Here is a 7,956-nt window from a genome sequence, read left to right as displayed (position 1 = left end):
CTAAGTTCTAGGGGACTGATGACCTCAGATGTAATGACCTCAGATGTTAAGTCCCATTGTGCTCAGAGCCATTTGCACCATTTTTTACTTAAATCTGACTAACCTAAGGACATCACACACATCGATGACCGTACCGGTCACGCGGTTCAAGTCTGAATTGCCTAGAACCGCTGGCCTGCAGTGTCCGCTCTACCAACATCAGGTGTGGCGCCAGCGTCCGGGAAGGTCTGCTCCTTCCCAGGTTCAGAGCAGAGTTCCACACTTGACGCAGTTGTAGGCCACTACCTTTATTAATAAGAACCACTACGGCTACAGGCCAGAAGTGGCCCATCGGGACCATCCGTCCCCAGTGTCCTCCTCAGATGAGGATGTGGCTAGGAGGGGCGTGGGGTCAGCACACCGCTCTTTCTGGTCGTTGTGATGGTATTCTTGACCGAAGGCGCTACTATTCGGTCGAGTAGCTCCTCAACTGGCATCACAAGGCTCGTTGCACCCCGAAAAATGGCAACAGCGCATGGCTGCCTGGATGGTCACCCATCCAAATGCCGACCACGCCCGACAGCTCTTAACTTCGGTGGTCACACGGGAACCGGTGTATCCACTGCGGCAAGGCCGTTGCCTTTGATTAATAAGTCCATCCTGTAATCTGATTTCCATGCCCTCTTTCATTACATAATACCAGAAGGAGGAGGATTGTCTAAGTATTTTGGTGTTTTCGTAATCCATAGTATGGCCAGATTTTATACTATCGTCGACCACGGCTGACTTGGTGGTCTGGAATAGTTTAGTACCGTATCTCTCCCCTACTGTGCCAACTGTTATCTCGATGTGTGATTTGCCGCACTGATAGAGGTATTCGAATGCGGAGGACTATATCGTCCTTCACTGAACCCAGTAGTGTCAAGGATTTCGGAGGAGGTCTAAATAAACATTTTACATTGTGTCGCTCAAGATCCTGTCTATATTTTCGGAAGTATTTCCGACGAGCGGTAAGGACGCCAGTGATTTGTACTCTCCTTCTCCTTCTTTCTGCTGTTGCCTTGGAACATTCTGAGTGCACGTCTCATTTGCTTACTGCTGTAACCATTTCTTTTGAATGTCGTCGCAAGGTGCTTCAGCTCACCTGGAAGGCTGTCTTGATCGCAGATCTTGCCCTGCAAATGATTGACGTAAAATGCTTTCATGCCGATAGCTTTGGTGGCTGCTGGGGGCATAAAAGATACACATCAGTGTTTTTAGGTTTCTTATATACAGTGTGTCCCAGGTTGCCATCAGGTTTCCATTTCAACAGGACGTCGAGAAGCTGGAGCGCCCCATCATATTCTGCCTTGATCGTAAACTGTATGTTGGGGTGCAGCGATTTGGCATAAAGGAGAAATTCACTTACGGTGTTCCGTAAATGTGACGAAAAGACAAACGTTTTATCCGCGTAGCGATAGAAAGAAGTCGGTTTTGAATGAGTTTCTTCCAGGACGTTCTCTTGGAACTCCTCCCTGAACAAATGCGCCATACCTGGTGACACGGGACATCCTATGGCGACTCAGTCTTTCAACCTGTCAACTCTTAGAACAGTAAAGGCGTTGAAGTGAGTATAAAATCAAAAAACTTGTCAAGTTTGTTTCTAACAGAGTCCTTCAGTGGTACCCTGGTGGAGAGGGACACTACATCGAAACTCAGCAACAGGTCCCAATCATGGAGATTCTTCTAGATATTTTACAAAATGAGTGGAATTGCGAATGTAATGTTCGCATTTTTCCTGCAGATGGACTCAGCAGAGCAGTAACATGTCTGGCCACTCCTTCTGGGATTACATAATTAATGAAGGCATCGATATCACACTGCAAGATGGTCTGATGAATGACGATAGTAGCCTATAACTCACACAGGCGTGGAACCCTGCACTGAACCTGGGAGGGATGAGGCGTTCCCTGATGGTGGCTTCCGCGGCCGACGGAGGTAGCGCCGACACTGCAGGCGCGGACGGAGACGCCGCAGTGGCTAAGCGGGCAGCGAGCGGAGGATGGTTGTGGAGGGTATAACGACCATCATATACAGGACGCCGAGAAGGGCACGCTACATTCATCGGGGACCACGTGAAGATGGAACGTGCCCGTTCGCCAAAATATTCAGGACGAATTACTACGTGGGCCGTCCGACACCTGAAAATTCTATACATTAGAAATACTCCGGGAAACATCAGATCGCATCCTACTGTGTAGAATCCGCCTGGCGATCCGAGTCAGACATTATTTTACATCTGTGATATTTTACCAAAGAGGATGCTGTAATAGTTAACTGTACTGTAGAGCTGCATTCTATAGAGAAAAATAACCAGTGTAGTTGCCCCTTGATATGAACCATTTCTAGTACGAACATAGCAAGATAATTTTTCCTAAAAGTGCGAGGTCAGGTCAGTCAACCCTACTATTGCCCCTGCAACTACTGAACAAACTGCTGTGCTTCGCCGGCCGCGGTGGTCTAGCGGTTCTGGCGCTGCAGTCCGGAACCGCGGGACTGCTACGGTCGCAGGTTCGAATCCTGCCTCGGGCATGGGTGTGTGTGATGTCCTTAGGTTAGTTAGGTTTAAGTAGTTCTAAGTTCTAGGGGACTTATGACCTGAGATGTTGAGTCCCATAGTGCTCAGAGCCAGAGAGCTGTGCTTCTTCAGGAAGCGTGGGCTCTTTCGCCTCTACTGAGAGTACTGAGGATAAACTCTCCTACTTCTCAGCCAATAGGGTATTCGGTAGCTTCCCTGAATCGTTAAAGTGATTTCCAGTAAGGCTACGTTTGAAAAGGAATTGAAATATCTCCTTCCCTGAGTACGTTCTCAGTTTGTATTCACCTAACTGTCGATAAATCATAATTCCTAATCTCTTTCTCCTCACTTTTCTTTGTCATTTCTGATACGTCTTTTGAAACTACTACTACCAACTGTTTAGGTTCTGTAGATTAGGAGCTAAAATTCTATTTGCGTAAATTATGACTGAGAAACAGTGTAACGTGCTGCGGAACCGAACGTATAGCAGCGGTTACAAGGATGCGTTATAGAGTTATCGAACTTAGTTCTCGGCGATTAAAAGTTTGTTGATAGAAACAGGTTTAGACTTGTCACTTTGACTTTCTCCTTATATCAATGGAGTAAAAATTCTTCTCCCCACTACCTCCTCCCTCTGCGTCGAAAACTTTATCGCTCACATCAAATTCGCACCTACTTCCCCTCTCTGCGGTGCTGCCAACCCTCTCCCACTCCCACTCTCCCCACCCCATCCCCCTCTCCCTAACACGCCCATTGCTACCCTCACTCCATTCTACCGCCCTACCGCACCACACGATGTCACGACGAACGCTTGCGCTTTGTAGTCCCCAGAGAGATGAATAGTTCACCTATGTTAATTTCGGAGGAGAATACACGTCCTTGCAGATAAGAGACGCTGTAAACCTGGCGGTAGTTAACTGCAGTAGCGTCCAGGGCATCTTACAGGATTAATCGCACATAACAACGATGTTACCACCCATATAACGATGAAGCTACAAAGAAGTAGAACCAAAAGTAAAGCCCGTACATGCTATGACAAAACAACTTTTATGGCTTAGATAGTGTTGAGTCAGTAACAAATGAGTTATTGGTACCTTAATGATGGCCGGTGCTGCTGAGCTTTAACATTACAAAAATAAATAAAGCACATGTGAAGGGTATATGCACTAAATGAACTGCAGTAATAAACACTTATATAGCAAGTCATTTGAGTGTAACAAAACGAAATAAACACCCTATGACATGATAACTTCTACTTAACAATTACAACCGTACAGTTGTCAGTATTAGAGGATAAAAGGTAGCAAACGTGTGTTGCGTAAATCTCGTATCGGAATGTTAATGTCAGCGCACAAAAATCGTTAAGTCACATATGAAAGTTTTTAGGTGCAAGGAATGTGAGAGCACATGTCTCTGAAAATTGTAACATCCAAATGATGTAGGCAGAATGCTCGCTCATCGTTTCTACTGAACGTAAAATACCAAAATATCATAAGGAACAAAATTATCTGCTCTTAACGACTTTGATATGCTGCGTCTCACCTCCACAGAATCATGCAAGGCCAGAGCAGTACGCCACTACTCAAAGCACCGGCGAAACATAGCACTTCGTATGTGAAAATATTAACTGAAACACACATTAACAAATTGTTTACCATTAAGCATGAACCAATTCTGTCCTATGGTACCGGCACATACGAATACGCCTTAAGCGTATTCTAGTAAAATAGTAGTGACGGAGATTATTGTCTTACGGTATGGTGTATAAATAATGCAGAACTGAGTAGTATGGTGTATACCATAATGCAGAACTGAGTGAAGGTGTAGTAGCATACAACGACGCAAAACTCGTGTAATGTTGAAGTCAGTAGTTATCATAAGACGTGAAAATTTTGAATTTAAAAATTAAGTGGTAACAATTCCGTCAGTTAGTGGTGGTAAGGAGCAAGGAATAAGAAGAAACATTGGTGACTTGTTTATCAATTTAAAATTTGAATTGGGGACAAAATATTCACAATAAACCATCGTAGATAAAAAATACCTATGGAAGAATTGACATTTCGATTGAACTGGAAACGCACAGTGATTGACTGTTTCGAAAATAATTTATTGTCCTGTATGATCACAGTGATTTACAAAAGAAATAACTACTTTCAGCCCCAATTGACCATCATTGGATCATCATACTCATGTGGTACTTCGACCAATCGTTGTGGAAATAACATTGTCAATAGGGATTAAAGCATGGCATGTGTTTGATGATCTATGGTTGGATGATTATAACTGAAAAGGCTATTTACTTTTGAAATGACTCGAAACGGCCATTTACTTTTCAAATTACTGCAACTATGTAGGACAGTCAGCTTCAAAAGTTTCGTCCTTAAAAATTAGTGTTAGTTGTGATATGTATTCTACGAACGAAAGAGACAGGGACAACACTGAAATCACAAGTCCTTGTGATTTCTACATTCTTGAGAACAATTATAATTTCTACATTCGTGAGAACAATTATAATTTAAGTTTTGATAGCTTTGGTTGAGGTACCATCCAAGACACAGCACCAAAACAAGCAAGACTTTAAATTTATGTATATATTTTCGTATATTTCTGACCGCGGAACATTCGTAAAGATGAAGAGGGCAATGTTCAGTAATCAGAAATGAATTTTCTAAGGTCTAAAGGTAAACATATTCTCTCTGATGAAATTCCAGATAACATCACATGGTAATAACTAACTGCAGATCCAGCTCTGAAGCATACCTCAAGAACTAAGTTATGATGCTTACGACAGGTACAAAGCGAATGGAGAAATTCAAGCAATGTCCAATAATAACCCACACACGGAGCACAGGTACAAAGATTGCTGAGAACTCTGACATACTTATATTCAAGTGTCGAATCAACAAAGAAAATAACTGTGATGATATCTATGAGATTATACCACTTATCAAGCTTCCAGTTATTAGTTAAGTCCATTAAGGGAGGTAACCTGTCACCACAAGTGTTCTGTAGCGTTTGCAGTTCATTCTAGAAAAATTTTTTTCTATAAGGTTACTAAAAGAGTACCCCAAAGCAAGATACTACTTTTCTATCTCTTAGTAGATTATATGTTATAATAGATACTTGCAGAACGTGAGAGCGATATGCTGAATTGTGGTTCGGACCTGCGCCAGACAAGTTACAGGAAGAATTTTAGGCATAACTTCAAATCAGGAAGTGTCATGTACGGAATCCAATCTTTATGTTGCTCCTGTGAAACAATAAGAGTAAGGAGATCACGTCAAACTTTTTATGAGTGTCAAAGACGCATAGGACGGATCAGTCAATTTGTGAGAAATTATAGACTCATTGAGGAGTTTAACAGATCCGCCATCCTGTGTAAAAAACTCTTAGGTCTAGGAACAGCCAATCCCAAATCTGCAAGTGAACCTCCAACGCATATCGTAAGAAACCACCGACCACCTTAAAGAATTAATGGATGGTTGAATGAAATTTTTTCTGCATCTATAACACTGTCAGGGAGTCCACTGCGCAAATTGGTTTTGGATGCTGGGCACGATTCTATTACAGTGTAAATGATCAATTTTCTCGTGTATTCAATACTTTCCAAGGCACCGTACATTTTAACCGTTCTCCAACCACCAGTATCTTTCTAAGAGCTAGGAAGCAGGGACTTATAAACCATTACCTAAGAAGTAATCTGATAAACAACCTTCCGACTGCGTGTCTATTTGCGTTCTACCAGGATTATCCAAGGCTGCAGAATACATAGTTCAAGAATACCATACTAATTATTTAAAATCAAATATCCTTTAATATGAATATCAATCATGTTACAGGCGTAATCAAAGGACAACAAAAGTGACTGACGAGCTGAAACAAGCTATGGACGAACAACAGGCGACTATCATGTGTCTTTTGGATTTCACCAGAGGTTTTGAAACTGCTGTCCTTGACATTCCACTTGCCAAATTCACCAGTTAAAATTTCTCTTAAAATGCGGTACAACGTTTCCACTCATGGATTACATTCCAGGTACCACTAAGCTCATATCTGGCATATTAGTTTTACGTTATATGTTAATGAAGTGTCAGCTACTCCCTCCCATTGCAAGTATCAGTTGTGTGCTGAAGACCATCACTTATAACTACATACAAGTACGACGAACCTGTACACATCCATCAAGCATGTAAAACCTGATTTATTTACCTTAACACGCGAGGGTTCAGAAATATTGGTTTCAAACTTAACGTACCTAAACGCAATTTTAATCGCTCAGAAGAGATTTATTACCACACAATTCGGAATAACTCTCCCACCCTTAATCATATACGGCACAGAATAACTTTTCTTCTTCTATAAAGAATTAGTGAATAGAGCCTGAACTAGTGAGAGAGCCTGATAATTCCTCACAACATATCACTAGATACGTCCCAGCTGTAATATTTCATATAGGGTAGTCTGGAAAAGAGGCGTTAACTCCGACTGTAAGATTTTCTTAATATGATACTTGCTATGTAGATTACTCTTGTGCTGTTGGAAACGAGACACCATTTATCTAGTGATAGACCAAAGCGTCATACATGGCGTTATCTACTTAAATGTTCAATAATGGACGAGAGATGCTCCGAAAATAAGGTACGTGATAGTTCTTCAAAAAATGGTTCAAATGGCTCTGAGCACTATGGGACTTAACATCTATGGTCATCAGTCCCCTAGAACTTAGAACTACTTAAACCTAACTAACCTAAGGACATCACACAACACCCAGTCATCACTAGGCGATAGTTCTTCACACGGATGCATTATTTCCCAAAAAAAAATACACCATGCCATCACGAACTGTGTATCTTGCACTATTTTTCGACGTATTCTCCGCCGATAGTGAGACATTTGTCATATCGTGCAATCAGTTTGAAGAAACCGATGTGGTAACACTCGGTGCCCTGCAATATAAGAAATTGTCGCGCGGCCTGCTCCACATCATCATTTGTTTGTACGTGACATCAGGAGAGCATGACTTTCAAAGCAGAGAACAGGTAAAAGTTCTTCTCTGAACATGGAACACCAGCAACCAAACATTTGACGATACATAATCTCTTCACCATACACGGATTTTAGGCGTTCGTGAATGACGCACCACAGTCAAAAGTGCCTATTTATCCACTGCCATTGGTGACAACGTTGTCAATACAGTCCGTCTGCCAACATGATGTGTACTTCAATAAACACGGGTACTCCGGTTTGCTGCTACTTTGGTTGCTGCTACACTCTATGAATGCGTCATTCCTCCTCCACTGACGGATTGGTGTTAGTTGGTAGCACCTGGTGTACCGTTTTCTCTTTCATAAACAATGACGAAACTTAATTTTGGAACGTCCCCCCTAGTCTACTACGAGGTGCATTCAAGTTCTAAGCCT

The 7,956-nt window shown here is 42.2% G+C and overlaps 1 pseudogene; it reads right to left on the bottom strand.

Annotated features, from left to right (window-relative positions):
• Positions 1 to 502: 502 nt before the first annotated feature.
• On the bottom strand, positions 503 to 620 carry LOC126093824 (5S ribosomal RNA; annotated as a pseudogene).
• Between the last annotated feature and the right edge of the window lie 7,336 nt (positions 621 to 7,956).

The sequence above is a fragment of the Schistocerca cancellata genome, chromosome 7 (assembly GCF_023864275.1).
Source record: "Schistocerca cancellata isolate TAMUIC-IGC-003103 chromosome 7, iqSchCanc2.1, whole genome shotgun sequence".
Classification (NCBI taxonomy): Eukaryota; Metazoa; Arthropoda; class Insecta; order Orthoptera; family Acrididae; genus Schistocerca; species Schistocerca cancellata.
Note: the sequence above shows the minus strand (reverse complement) of the source record. Positions and strands in the feature narration are given on the sequence as shown.